We start from the raw sequence: 15,693 nt of genomic DNA, 5'->3' as shown, positions 1-15,693 counted from the left end.
GGGATGTTGGGGGTGGGAGGGATGGAGGGCAGTATTTTTGCAGTGATTCTGGAGAAAGTTCACAAATTTAGAGAGGCATGGCAAGCATGACAAGTTATAAGTATGTGGTGACATACTTGGATATATTATTATCTGGAGACAGAACTGTCAAAAATTGAACACACATGATAAGTCTATGAAAGCATGGGCATATGGATGTCTTCACGTATGCATCCTGTTTCTGTGAGCTATAGATATCTTTCTCCAGAAGAAACACAAGGTCACGTATGTGTATTTACTTTCTAATAACTGCACACCTGTGTAGACCTGAACCTTTTTATCTGCAGTTTATCATAGCCAGTTTAGTTGCATGATTTTGCTTTGGTTACACTAATCATTTCACATATAAAGTAAACAAGTATTTTTCTCTTTGTTTTGGGACATTCATCAAACTAACTGACATCAGTATTAATTTTGGTCATTTACACAATCCCAGGGTTAAACAATACAATGATTTAGATATAAGTTGACAGGATGACAAAATGTGATTGAGAACAAATATTGGAATCATCCATCTTGGATGGAGAGAAAATGCAAGTTTTTTAAGGAAATTTAAAGATCAAAATAAGGGTGACATTTCAAGCAAAGTGTTAGAGATGTATACAGATCATTACATCTAAATGGTTTTGAACCACCCAGGCAATAAGATTATGCTATGGATAAGGCTATAAATCCACAGAACTGAGGAAAATCTCAACATGCAGAATATTTTGAAAAGCCTACATACTTACTGTGGTGTTTAGTAAGGAAGAGCTTAATCATGAAAGGGCCATCTAATAAAATATATCACTTTTTTGAAATACTGAAATCTGCTAAGAACATAGAAAAAAATAAAAGAGAAGTGATATATGAAGGAATAGGATAAAATATGCCCTGTAATCTTCATAGGTAGGACAAAAAAATAATAAATGTCATTCTGTATGAGACAACATGAGGATAGATATCAGGGGAATAAATCTAGCAGTGAGAATAAGTACAGTAAATTCACGAATACAAGCCGCACGGAATATAAGCCGCACTGCTGGTGTGTTGGTAACATTGTTGCCTTTGTTAATAGATAAGCCGCACCCGGAATATTAGCCGCACTTTAGTTCGCAGCGAACTTTCACAAAATCGTCATTTAGTAACACAATCGCGGGATCGCTGGGGCTTACTGGCTTACTGCCGACCTCGGAAACATTGTTTCCAAGTGAAAAAAGACACACCCTTTATTTACAAGCCGAAAAAGACAGGAACAATAGTGTGGTCATTTTGCGAGCATTCCCAATGGATCCGCGTTGCCTTTAAACAGCCGCTCAGCCGCGCGGGCAGGCAGCTGAGCTCCGAGCGGAGCCACATCTCCGTGCTCCGTGCTGGCACAGGACCGGCCGTTTTAGCCCCCGCGGCCCGCGGGGGGAGCGCCGCTCTAACCCTCGCAGCCCGCGGGGGGAGCGGCCCCATTTTAGCCCTCACGGCCCGCGGGGTGAGCGCCGCTCTGGCCCTCGCAGCCCGCGGGGGGAGCGGCCCCGTTTTAGCCCCCGTGACCCGCAGGGGGAGCGCCGCTCTGGCCCTCGCAGCCCCGCGGGGGCTAGCGGCCCCGTTTTAGCCCCCACGGCCCGCGGGGGGAGCGCCGCTCTGGCCCTCGCAGCCCGCGGGGGGAGTGGCCCCGTTTTAGCCCCCGCGGCCCGCGGGGCGAGCGCCACTCTGGCCCTCGCAACCCCGCAGGGGCAGCGGCCCCGTTGTAGCCGTTGCGACTGCGGGGGGAGCGGCCGTTGTAGCCCTCTCCCTGTGGGCTGAGCAGCTCCCCCAGCCCTCTCCCTGCGAGCCGATTACCCGCTTCATCCCTCTCTATGCGGGGAGAGAGGCTCCCCCAGCCCTCTCCCTGCCAGCCCAGCCAGCCCCGTAGCCGCACAAGACTGAAAACACTTTAAAAAGTACAGAGAAATATCACACACTTTTATCGAACTGCCGAGGTAACTCACCCTGATAACAACCCCCGCCCCTCAGTAACGCCGCCATCCACAGGCAGGCAATAAGTTGTTCTCTGATTGGTTCATCGTCGGAACAACGGGAAACCATGGATTTCAGACTGTTTTGGTTCGGGACTGGACCAGCATGATACTAGGTAAGGGCAGACATCACATTTTTGTCCATAGATTAGCCGCACCGGAATATTGGCCGCATTTTCGGGTTTCCACCAATATTTTAGTCTTCTTGCTGCGGCTTGTATTCGTGAAATTACTGTAAGTGTAATTCCTTGATTATAAACTGGTAGGCATTGAGTCAAGTGTGATTTATACAGAAGTTTACAATGTGATGTAGCAAAAAAAAAATAGTTTGAGGGTGACGGAGGTCTAGATGCAGGAGGGAAAGTATGTGATAACATTTGGCTTTTAAGCCAAACTGTTGAAACATCTGTCAGCAATGCTTTAAGTTCCGATGATTCTACCTTTTGATAAAGGAAAGACTTAATGATGCCTTAAGGCCCATCACAGTTTAAAAATCTATGATATCAGGGGCCAGGGATATAAGGTTTTCTTAACATCATGTCTTTAAATGTTCAGACTGCCATGACAATTTTTTCCAAAAGCCAGTCTTCAACAATGTAATAATTGTCCTTAACCAAATCTTCTACCAATTAGCCAAGAGTTAGAGATTGATTTATACTGAATGGGTGAACATATTTTTAATCTTCAATAATTTTTAAACCCATTGAATGAAATGTGGAAGGAGGGATCTTTTCTTTAAAAAATTATTTCTCTATGCTTCTCTAAAATTTTTAAATCTTCTTATGTCATTGGCCTTAGACTCTGTCTTTTTTTCCCCATTGTACGCTCTCATCAGCATCAGATAACCTGGCACCAGAACTGGTATAAGACAGTGATTTTGATTTACACTAGTGACTACAGCAGTTGGACCTCATATGAAACTCTGTTCCCATTCTGACTCAATTATAAAATCTGAAAAAAACATAGCACTTTCAATTCTTGCTAGATGACGAAGACAGTCTAGGAAGGGCTAACCTCAAGTTTTATGTTTACATCCAATCTTTGTTTCGGAAAATCAGTGAAATATAGCAATAAATAATTTTTGTTCCTTCAGACAATTTATTCCAGTTCTGGATTAAGGTTAATTTAAAAACATTCCTGAGGCTTCAGACACTGGCTGTCAGATAGAAATTACAGTTTTAGAGTCTGTCAATGCACGCACCATTCACTCCTACACATAATAAAATAACTATGTCAAGTCAACCAAACAAACAAAAAAAGTAGGAAATTTGCTTCACACGCTTTCAAAAATGCATCTATTTTTGCACCACTAAATATTTGAGAGTGGAGCTGTGATGTCAGAGCATGAGGCTGATTTTTAATATGCAAGTAAGTTTATCCATTTTAAACAAAAGTCCTTGCACTGCTCCCAAATGCTTTTTTTTGCTCGAAGATAAATAGCCTAATGGCACTTATGGAATATCCTAAATTGCTTTACATCAACAAAAGTTATTATCATAGGTATTTGAGTAAATTTTTACTTCACATTGAATTATTATTTATGTCATCCCTGCAGATATATGACTCCTTTACACATATTTTCATTAAGATTTAATAGGTTATTCCTAATGAATTGGCTTCCATCTTTCTTTGCAGCTTTTTCCCCATAGTAAAAAATTTTACTAGAAAAAACCCTGTATTTTCAAAACAGCATACCTCAGCAATGTGGTTTTTTTAGTGAAGAGTGTGTTTCTGAACTGTTAGTCGAGCAACACTTAGGAGATAATATCTCATAAAGGTTGGAGTACTCTCTATTTTTCATTGGTAGTATAATAAGAAACAATATGACAGACTGGGAGGAAGAACCTTGAAGTGATAGCTACCTGAATAGAAATGAAGAATAGGGGGAAAGAAGTTGAATGACCTTGCTCTGTCATATGTGTGTCATACTCCCAGATCAATGATCAATTCTATCAGGACACAGGCACTTGCCTTAGTGACCTTTACTTGCTAGTGCTGGTGGGAGTCAGTTACTACTGCAAGGAGCAAAAAAAGAGATGGACTGATGATAAATAACAGAGAATGGAGGGAGAAAAAAAATAAAACAGTTGGATAGAAATCTCCAGACAGCATGAATCCACGGAAGACAGTTGGCCCAGTGTCATATTTGCTGACACTTTCTTTCTTTCTTTTCCTTCCTTCCTTCCTTCCTTCCTTCCTTCCTTCCTTCCTTCCTTCCTTCCTTCCTTCCTTCCTTCCTTCCTTCCTTCCTTCCTTCCTTCCTTCCTTCCTTCCTTCCTTCCTTCCTTCCTTCCTTCCTTCCCTCCTTCCATTTCATGAGGCTTTGGGTTGTTTTCTGACTATGAGCATATTTCACATTTATGTACATCCTAGTATACTTCATGAATTGTGAAAATAAGAATTATTCTGATGAAAGAACAATTGAATTTAGCACTTACATGTCTCTAACACAACAGTCAAATAAAGAGATAGCTTAGCAATGCACCACAATATTCTGCAAAGAAAAGGAAACTTGCTTTGCAAATTGAGTAAAGATCATATCAGACACAAAATGCAACAGTGAAACTCTTATTCTGGGTTTCAGTAGACTGAGTCTTTTTGAACTCCAACATCATCTGGCAGATAAGTGAATAATAAACTTGTCCCAATTGCCTATGATTTCTAATCTGATCATTGTGGGCTTGATAGTAGAAACCTCATAACCAAAATATTTTTTATATGAATTCCATTTTAAAGCAAGAACAGAAACCAAGGAAAAATTCAGTATTTGAATATTAAATTCCTTCTTGTGTGTAAATTGAAATCAACCCAAAAAGCAGTGACGTAACCCAAAGAAGCATACTGTGTAGGTAAAATTTAATAAAAATATATTGTTGATGAAGATAGTGATAAAGACATGAAGATATGAAGATAGATATAAAGTTATAAAGATAAATATAAAAATAGGCAAACTCCTTCTACAGAGTTTTCTTCTCCCACATGTATCCTATGATAAACATTGTGGGGAAGATCCTTAACACTATTTTAATGTCCAAGGCAGGTTCTAATATTAATATTCCAAAATCCTTTATATTTTCAGTCTACTTTAACATTAGTCTGTAATTCTCCCTTGCTTTTCACTCTCTTGAACATGATACCAAAAAAGAATATTTTATTTCAGCTTAATAAAAGGTTTCCCCCTTGAATTCTTTATATTGAAAAAAATACGTATCCACGTAATTCTGCTTCCTGAATATAATAATGAAGTACTGTACATGATTGCTGGGTTTCTCAAATTGAGAAAATATGAATTTGTATGAGCAAGGGCTACAGTCTTCTTCTAAAGTGTTTTTATGGGTGATTTGCACACTATATCTTTGGTTGTCACTTGGTCTCATCCTTTTTGATTATTCCCTTTTCTGCACTCATTAAATAGAGACAGCCTCATGTAGCACTGGGAGATTATGCCCTCTGCCAAGTAGCATGTCTTTGCCCTGGAGGATGCTGAATAGTACATCTGAGGCAGTTAGTAGGACAGATCAAAATCTATGCTCTTGTTGGGTTGCCAAGGGTACTTATACCCTCTCCAAGCAGAGGAGGATTTTGAATATGTTCTCTTCTTTTTCTTTGAATGACCCTTTCTCTACCTATGAAAGCTGCAACTATATCATGCTCTGTATCCAGTTTTTTGGCAGAGTTGTGTTTAGGTTTATTTAAAAAACAGCTAAGGAAATAAAGCGACAGTACCTTGAGATAGACACACACAAATGCAGATCCATGTGCATACACATATGCACACATATTTGCAGGCAAAACCAGTATTGCTAAGATTTGTTACTTGCACCTGTAAACAGGGAAATAGAATATCACAAATTTGGTCTTGAACAGTTCAGCTAACCAAATACATGAATTAAAGGCAAAGATGCATGAATCATGTTGCCTGCCTGGTATCATGTAAGGGAACTATTATCGATATGAGCAGACGTCTGTCTGTATTCATTTGGAATTGATGGGTTTTTTCTTGCCAAGACAAATAGAGTGGTAAATGTAATAAAATAAATTTTTATTGTATGAGAACAGAAATAGTATCAGGATCTCACTGAAGAAGTAAAAACCCCACAAGGTATAGCTTTCATCTCTCCTAAAAGATAGACTCCAGAAACAGAAGGAAAACCACAAATGCTTCAGAAAAAAAGAAACACAACAAAGGTACAGGGGTGGGGGGAGAGGATCAGCCCTGCTGAGGTGAAGGTTCATTTTCCCCCCAATAAAAAGCTCAGTAAGCTGTGGCAGATGTCACCCTGACAGGGAAAGTGGCAGGCGGCCATCTCAGCTCTGCTTGTAACTTCTTTCACAAGAGTCAAGCTGCTTTTTCCACTCCATTCAGCCTGTTTGTGAGTGCTGGGTTTGTTCAGAAGACAAAAAAGGGCAAGAGCTCTAGAATTCAATAGAAGGTCAGAATGGCAATCTTTTTTGCAGGGCTGGGCTTCCTTTTATACTGTGACATCTGGAGCCATTACGAGAACAAATTAGACCAATTCAAACCACCAGCAGGAAAAAGTACGTTTTCTGTTTTTCATACAGCAGAGCTACAAATTTTAGAGCAGGAACTGGGGCTCCCAACAACTCAGTATAGCAATAGAATTGCTATACTTGTTTTACAGTTGGCAACAAATGTAATCAGTGATTAAGCTAAAGATGTCCACCCTTCAGCACAGCCTCCACAAAAGGAAGGGAAAAATAATTACACTGATGAGTTTACACTTCATTTTCAGCCTGTTACAGCATGAAGTACTAATAGTTCCTAGGAGGCATACAGCAGAATACAGAGCATACCTCCTCTTCCCGTCTGGCATTTTAATATGACTAATGTAATTCTTAAATTGAATATTCCAGAAAATAATAATGTATATTTTACATGTAGGTACAAATGTAGACGCCCTAGATTATTTAGAACATTAAGTCAGTTACTGGTGTTAAATATTTTGGCTGACTTTAAGCTTTAGTGTTCATATTCTTTTCCATTTTACCCTATACTTAAATAGAAACAAATTCTTTCTACTGCCTGTAAATAGGAGAGTTGCACATTTGATACATCTTCTAGCTACATTAGCTGCAGGCAAAACTGGGTCTTACACATGTAATCTATACTTGTTAGTGGGACTCTGTTCAGCAGTAAAACAATATATTGTGTCAGATTGGACTGAATCTCACTTTCAGGAGACTTTCACAACTTTTATTTTTAAAATTTTCCCCCTGTTAGAATTCAATTTTCATTCTGATGGTATAAGCTTTTTTTCACAAAACATACCTTACTGTGATTCAAGAAGAAAAAAATGTATCTTGATGAGGTTGAGCAGAATTGTATGTTCAATACCAAGATCCCTGCTTTATTAATAGGAAATATCTGAATATCAAAGATATTATGCTGGCCTCTGTTAACTCAGCATTCATAGAAATGTTCCCTTCAGGCACCAATCGCACCTTCAGGCTGAGAGTCTGTTCTGACTTGTCTCTGATGTCTTGATATTGGGCTGCTGGCCAGCAGATAATGCCTTTTATTTGTAGTGCTGAGGGGACTTGTGGGGCTCAGACTATAGACACACAGATTACAGTAATTTCACGACCATAAGGCACACCGGACTATAAGGCGCACTTTTTTTTTTGCCTCGAAGATCTGTGCCGCTTGCAACAAAGTAACTAATTAGTAACAGAATCCTGCGATCGTGGAGTTTACTGGCAGGTGTTCAATTTGCGAACATTTTTCACAGATTGGCGCAGTCTTTAAATGCAGCCCCAAACACCCTCCCTGTGTGGGGGGCCCGGCACTCTCACCTGCCCCTGATGCTGGCTGGTGAGGCGGGGCTCGGGGCTGCCGCGGCTCGCGGCTTCTGCAGCAACCCGTTCCCTCCCTCCCCATGCCTCCCCAGCACTCTGGGTGCCCCATGCCATGCTGGGACTCCGGCGCTCTCCTGGTGCTCCGGGAGCCGCCTCTCACTCTGGGAGGACCACGCCCCCAGCGCTTTTCCCCCACACCACCACTGCCCCGATGCTGGCAGGCTCTCACTGCACCGCTGTTGTCCTGATGCCACCGCCAGGTGGGCTCTGCTCGGCTCGAGGCTGTTGCTGGCTTGCACTTCTCATCCCCCCTGCGCCCGGGCCGGGGGCGGCGCTGCCCGGCTTCTTGCTCTGCCTGCGCCCGGGCTGGGGCCAGCGGCAGCTCCCTCCCTCCCCCCGCGGCTCCTACCAGCTGTGGCCACCCACTCCCACCCCTCCTCGTGACTCAGTACTCCCCTGGCACCGCCCCCCCATTGCGGCTCACACTTCCGGTTTGGCAAATTTCACAACTTTTTACATTATATACGGCACACCAGACTGTAAGGCGCACTTCCGGGTTCAGGGGAAAATTTTAGTCAAAAGGGTGCGCCTTATAGTCGTGAAATTACTGTAGTTTGGTTTTGAAAGGGCCTTAAAGATAATCTATCTCCAACCCCCCTCCCATGGGCAGAGACAGCTTCCAATAGACCAGGTTTCTCAAAGCCTCATTCAGCCTGGCCTTGAACACTTCTAGGGATGGTGCAACTTCTCTGGCCAACCTATTCCAAGCCTCACCACCACCACAGTGAAAAATTTATTTCTAATATCTAATCCAAATCTACCCTCTTCCATTTACGAGCCATTCTCCCTTGTTCTATCACTGCATACTCTGGGAAAAAGCCCTTCTCTAGTTTTTTTTCTTTAGGTACTGGAAGGCCACAGTTAGGTCCCTTGGTGATTTCTTCTTCAGGCTGAACTACCCCAACTCTCTCAGCCTGACTTCATGGAAGAGATATTCCATCCCTCTGATCTTCACAACCCTCCTCTTGGATATACTGTTTGACTCAAACTGCAGATTATTTGACCAGCTACTGTACTTCCAGAGGGTTTCTGAATAGATATACAATATAAAAAGTAAGCAACTGAAACTACATGTTTTAGAACACCACAGGTACCCCTTAAATAGAGAGAATCCATTTGTTCATGCTTTGCTATTAGGAAGAACTGAACTCTGTGCAGATTGAGTAGGATTGAAGGATCTAAAAGCTGAGTTCCAGGGATGCTAAAATTAATGATAGAGTAAATCTTGTAAATCTACCAATAATAGCAACTTTTTTTCCTGCCTTTCATATCCTCACTTAAAATTTTTAATTTTCCAGAATTGTGATCTCATGAAAATAACATGTGTTACTGTCTTAGTTCACAGGGCCATGGTGCAAAGTTTTTGCCCTGCTGTGTATTACTTCTTATCTGCCAGTGTTTTCCCATTACATCATCTTTAAGAAGACATGTTGTTTTCTCAACAGAACCCTTGATACTGAAGGACATCAGTCATCCAACAGATGAAAATAATTTTTTAAAAACTACTGGGAAACTTGTAAATGCTTCCCTATAATCTAGTTTGATAGAATAATTAAAACAAACAAGCAAACAAACAAACAAACAAACAAACAAAAAAACCAATAAAAACAAATAAAAACATAACCAAAACAAAAAACTATTCCCCCCCCCAAAAAAATAACCTAACAAAAGCAACAACAACAAAAAACAACCTCACCCCAAAAAAACCCCAACCAATAAAAAACCCCCCAAACCACAAATTTTTCATTAGTGGTTCTCCAGAAGACTTCAAACATCCCTTTAAGATGAAGACGTCTTTACATAGAGTTGGTACACAGACATCTGCCATCAGAACAGGGTGCCTGTCTTGTTTATGGAGTGTCTTGTGTTCAGTAGGACTCCTGTGTGAGATTATCATGGGATAAAACAAGGATTTTTCTATATAAGAGGTAGGCTACTCTTCTGAGGACCAGAGACTTGGATTCAATATTCCTTATGGGTCCTTTCCAACTTGAGATACTCTGTGATTCCAGGAAGAGGTTATACTTTGTACAACTTGCAAGGTGAATCACTTTAACCACCTTTTGCTTTGTTTGTTCATATCTAATAAAGTTGGACCTAACCTTCATAAAGATTAACGCAAGACTTTTCTGGTGGAATTTTACTATAAATCTACTATTTTGCATGTTAATCCACAAAAAAAGCTACCAGAGCTGATATTTGAGACTGAATTAACAAGAAGTGCAACACTTACAGAAAAACCAAGAGTTTCACCATCAGGTATTATCTAATATTGACTTGCCTGTATAAGAAAAGCTGACCATACAAGTACAAATACAAAAACTTGCAAATACAAAAACTGAATTTACCCAGATGTGATCAGTTTATCTATTCATCCTACACAAAATATGTTACTATGTTATCTAGCTCCTAAGATTAATTTGCAAGCCAATATATGTCTGTGTTTGATCCTTGCCAACACATGGGATTACCATGATGAGCCATCCGAATATTCATTTTTCAGAATTTGGCAAGCAATTAATGGGTTTTAAAAGGCCATTGTCCCACTATAAGCGACTTGAGCTGAGTAAAACAGTCACTTAGTTGAGAAATTTGTATTTTACTCAGTACAAGCTGTAGCATAATTTGTTTACAGTAACCAAGAGTTTCAGGTTGTTCATAAAGGAAAACCCTCTGTCCTATAGTCAGCTTAACCTAACTGAAAACCATCTTAACATAGTAGATATCCTATATTACTTATTTAATGGTGTATACTTTACCTCTTTGGAAGTTCTCAAGAAAACACAGTTTAGGATCTGTGACAGCACATGCATATATAGGACTTTGAAAGAGTTGTATTTCACAGAGCATATTTTTACCTAGAGGCATTTACTTAATGAAACTATTTATTTCAGATTCAATATTCCTTGTCTTTATTGTTTCATAAGAATATACTCATTCCTGCAAATAATTAATATCAGTGAGCCCTGAGGAAAGAAGCAAAACTATCTACAGTTTTCTTGATACTAAATCACTTCATGACTTGTGACAATGACAACTTCCTTGGAGAAATTGTGTTTCAGGATACTTGTTTTACGTATTTGTTTCACATTCAAAATGACGTTCGTTCTACTTTCGCTGCAAAGGACCCTACACTTCCTGAGCATGCTGACAGAATGGGAATCATATTCAGGGCTGATAACACACTTTGCTCTTCAAAATACATGCCAACCGAAACAGAACTTTATTAAGTTCTTTCATCTATCCTTCCTCCCAGCCATTCTCCTTTAAACAGATGACTTTTAAATGCTCTGTAATTAATGTTAAGCTGGTCTAGTTAAAGCAGAGGAAGAGATTCTGACATGATCGATATCACACCACTCTATTCTCCAAAGCTGAATCAAATGACCTGTGAAAAGTACTTTCTATTTTTATAGCCTTACCCCTTTATATCTGAAGACAGTGAGCAGCAAGTATAACCTGGATCTAAAATGAAATGGCCTGTCCATCAGTATCCAAAACTAAGATTCTCAACCTGAGTAGTTATTACAACCAGTAAAGCAGAAATAAAGCTCAACAAATGAAACACTATCAGACAATGCTGAAATGCAGAGATTGAAAGGAATGCATATAATGTATTAAAACAAAATTTATTTTAAATTAAATTCTACAGTAATCTCTTACTCATGCTTACTAGAACACTGTACTGCAGAGCTTACTTAGGAATGGGATCATAAGATATTTTCACGTATATAATTATCTCATCGTTTATTACCAGAAATACTGCTAAAAGAGTTTTCTATTTTATTTTTCTTTCCACCCCCACCCCCCCATTATGTACTGTGAGTCCATTGATTCTCTCAAGTAAAACCCAAGCCACATGCCTTTACATGCAGAAATCATTTTTTTTATTCACTATCCTGGTTAACCAGGATAATTGTGTGTGCAAAGGTAAAGGCTAGTATAAAGACGGCAGCAAATCTCTGCTGAGATATTCTGGAGCAGGTCACCTTTTCAAGGGTACAAATAACTTTCCTTTCACCCTCAGTACACAGGGAATCAAGGTTTCCCTTCTCTAATGCAGGAGAAACACATCTGCCTGAACACATGGGTTTTTTACTGATTTGTTGTAGAAAATCACAATAATGGTCATTAAGCTGACTTTCACAGAGAAGAGAAAAGTAAATCTGTAATTCTTTGTTCTGTATGTGCAGTGCAGCAGTCTAGCACTGCCCTGATAACAGTAGTCTGGCACAAAACCAGTCTAGTTTCCCTCTGGGCTTACAGTCAAACATTTTGTACAGGCTAACAATAGAAAATGATTTCATAGGCATAGGGTCTGCCCTGAGCTCACCCAGAGGCTTAAAGTCATTCACGCAAACTCCCTCTTCCACTCCGTCCTTTCACCTTTGTGCCCTTCACTAACATCCAGAACACAAACCATCCTGACTAAATTTGATATTTATATGAAGTTTTCTCTTGCCTAAAACTGACAGATTTTCAGTGCCTTTCAGTACCTTTCAGTACCTCTGAAAACTCAGTATGAAAAATTGGAATTCTGATACCCAAGATAACGTATCATGAATTTGTATACTAGCATAAAAATTTGGTAGCTCCTTCAAAATAATTTTTTGTGTACAAGATCATACTTCATTTAAATGAGGTTTAGCCTTTGGATTGCAGCTGTAGACTGTAGTGTCAGTGTTGGGTGCCATGGAGAACCCTCCTAAAACTTCAGTTCTCACCTGACAACACCTGTACATGGATGCAATGGTCAGTCACATAGGTTCCACTTCTCAGACATGACTGGGAGTTGTTACCAATAGAGATTGTGTTTCCTCACTTCAAGAAAAGTAAAATGAAAAGTGGGATTTTCCAGCTATTAAAGCACTAGCAAAGAACTCAAGATTCGTTCCTCTAATGCAACACATGCTAGAGATTGCCCCGTTTAAGTGTCACAGAAGTATTCTTCACTGCTCCCTTAATCTAGAAGATGTGTATTGCCTGGTTGGAGTCATGGGGCTGGGGGAATCTTCCCATAGATATCTTTGGGATCCAGAGAGTCACTCATTACATGCAGCAGGTTCATACATCTAAAGAAAAGTAAGAATCCTTTTCCATCATGGTCCCCTGCAAATTCATTTCTTAGTTTAAATTTCATGCATCAAAACTGGGGTAGTGCACGATGTATATTTTAGACTGTCAGGGGAGAAGTGAAAAGTTCAAATGCCTAAAAAGAGGGCAATGCAAAACTTTTAAATTGGATATCAGATCCAACAGGAACATAAAAAAACTTTTCATCAAAGATTGTAGTTGTTGAGGGGGTGTTTCCCTCCTTTGGGTGGGTTTAGTTTGCTTTTGTTTTTAATCTGCCTATGCCAAGAATGTCAGATAACTCAGGAGTATGACAACTTCTCCTTTAAGGAACAGCTTCAGCCTCCCAAAATGATTCTGGTTTTACCACATCAGAGTATAACTTTTATAATAATATTTCATAGATTGTATTTTTTTCCCAATTTCTTTAGGTCTATATATAAAAAAGAGGTATTTAACTAGGAACTGTCCCGGTGTTTGACAGTTAGATGTTTCCTATCTGGTTGGGTGAGAAAAACTGAAATCATGATTAGACATCTTAAATGGGCTTCTAACACAGATTTGAGATTAGCCTTAAAAAGTGGGTATATTCTAACTCCTCATGTTCTTAGAAGAAACCTGTAGTGCTTAGCTGAAGATTGTTTTATACTCTTTTATATTTTTTTAATATTTTTTTTAGAAAAAGAATAAATGTAAACTTCAATAACACATTAACATTTTCTTTGTAAGTTTTCTTTTCAGCATGCTTTTTGGTTTTCTCTCTTCTAATTTTCAGAATTTATTTAGCTTCACCTCCATGAGAAGTGCTTAACTTCAAGGGCAGAAATGGGTGAAATGGTGTTTATAGTTTGTTTTGCATCCCACTAGTTTTCCTCCAGTTTTAATTTTCCAGCATGTTTTCTGCATATACATATGGCCTTTTACACAGCACCAGTACAGTAATTCAAACACGTTTGTAATACACTCCACAGCATTTTCAGTAACTGCTGCTATTTATAGTCACTGTTGATGCTAAGTCTTTGGAATTACTGTGAAACAAAATGTTCTTATGTTTGGGGTTTTTTTCCTGAGCATTACTTGAAATGATGTCTATTTTCCACTCAAGCTGGAACATCTAAATGTGTTTTCAAATAGGATGTCCCAGTTTCCTTCACTCACATTGCACATTATCAAGAGGTATCAGTGATGGAGGCATAAGGTAGGTGAAAACTCTGCTGATTTGCTTGGTGGACAGAGAAACGCTGTAAAATTGTAGCATCACACTTATGGTAAATCTTAGAGGGAAGAAGATTGCATGAAAAGTGAAAAAGGAGAAATATATGTAGGTGTTCTTTATGACCATATGATATATATGATAAAAAAAAAGGAATTAATATGTTTTAATTATATTTACAATCAGGAAAAAAATTATTACAATCAGAATATAAATTTTATTAGAATGCATATTACCTGTAAGTTTTGTTCAAGTTAGACTAAATTCCCAGGTGTGAATGGTACAAACTCAACACAAAAAAATCCAAAATATGTCATGGATCTAATGGAGCACCCTAGCTTGAACATGCAGAACTGCTGTGAGAGATTTGTGGGCTTTGAATCCCATAAATCATGAGTTTTCTGGTTCTGCTCATGGACATTTTCTGCCTCTGCCTGAGGTACACAAGATAGGAACTTCCCTTAGTACTGTGATAATCCTTTGGCACCAAAGTGCCGAGAATGTCTAGGTCTTGGAAATAAGGTTCGCCTTCTCCAGGAACCTCCAGTAGAGCTATGTCTGAAGATGAAATTCTTCCTTTACAACAAATATTTTTAAGAATTTGTGATAGGTGTGGGTATTACACACATAGGCATTTTGCTCATACCTGAAAGCAAATTGATAGACTATATCCCAGACTACATAAGAAGAACCAGACAAAACCAAGGGATTATAAGACGTGTGTCTTATAATCAGGTGTGTCTTATAAATGGACAAAGAACGAAAAGTTGCCAACACCTGGAAGTGTGGCTTATAATCAGGTGTGGCTTATAATCGTGAAATTACTGTACTTTGCAGGGGAAGCTGAGGGTGATCTGAGGTTTTGATTGCTGGCAGCTTTGTTCCCTTAGATGTTCGGGTTGGATGGAATTCTATGTCTCAAAATATCTCATCATCCAAAACACAAACTATGCAGCTAGATTTTTTTAAAAAAGTGTTTCAATTTATTCATGCTTATCAGAAAATCCACTAGCCTGAGGAGGAAAGTTAATGCTAGAAATCAGAGTTCGTTTTCACACTTACAATAGCTAAACACTGAAATCCTTTCATCAATATGCTTTTGAGCTCTGCCTCTGCAAGTCTTTAACATTAGACTAAAAACCATTCTAAAATACATTTTATAGCTCCACCAGATGTTATCTATGTTCATATGTGGAAATACTATGTAAAAATGTAAAACCTTAAGGTAGATACAAGAATTATGGGATAAAATCTGTCACCTGAAAAGTTTAAATTAGATGACCAAAAAGTGGTTGGAAATTTATAAAAGAATAAGGATGCCTTGACATCTCTTTTTAACTTGGTCAGTCATACCTTTGAAGAGAACTGTAAAAGAGACTGCAGATGATGCACACCACACAATAAAATAATCCTTTATTTTGAGTCAATCTGAGTTTCTGTTGAGATCAACCTTAGAGTAGCTTTCCAGCAAGAGTGAGTAACAGCAAGGCTAAGATAAAATTG

The 15,693-nt window shown here is 39.2% G+C and overlaps 1 protein-coding gene across 2 annotated transcripts in view; it reads right to left on the bottom strand.

Annotated features, from left to right (window-relative positions):
- Nucleotides 1-15,693, bottom strand: part of CDH19 (cadherin 19) — a 121,813-nt gene that overhangs the window by 89,899 nt on the left and 16,221 nt on the right. Inside the window, exon 2 of one of the 2 annotated variants that reach the window (XM_033052514.2) lies at nt 5,754-5,850. The exons of the other annotated variant lie outside the window; for it this stretch is intronic. The gene's annotated coding sequence lies outside the window, so the exon portion shown is untranslated. The remainder of the gene's footprint in view (nt 1-5,753; nt 5,851-15,693) is intronic. 2 annotated transcript variants of the gene reach the window in all.

This window comes from Catharus ustulatus, chromosome 1 (genome assembly GCF_009819885.2).
Source record: "Catharus ustulatus isolate bCatUst1 chromosome 1, bCatUst1.pri.v2, whole genome shotgun sequence".
In the NCBI taxonomy this organism is placed as follows: domain Eukaryota; kingdom Metazoa; phylum Chordata; class Aves; order Passeriformes; family Turdidae; genus Catharus; species Catharus ustulatus.
Note: the sequence above shows the minus strand (reverse complement) of the source record. Positions and strands in the feature narration are given on the sequence as shown.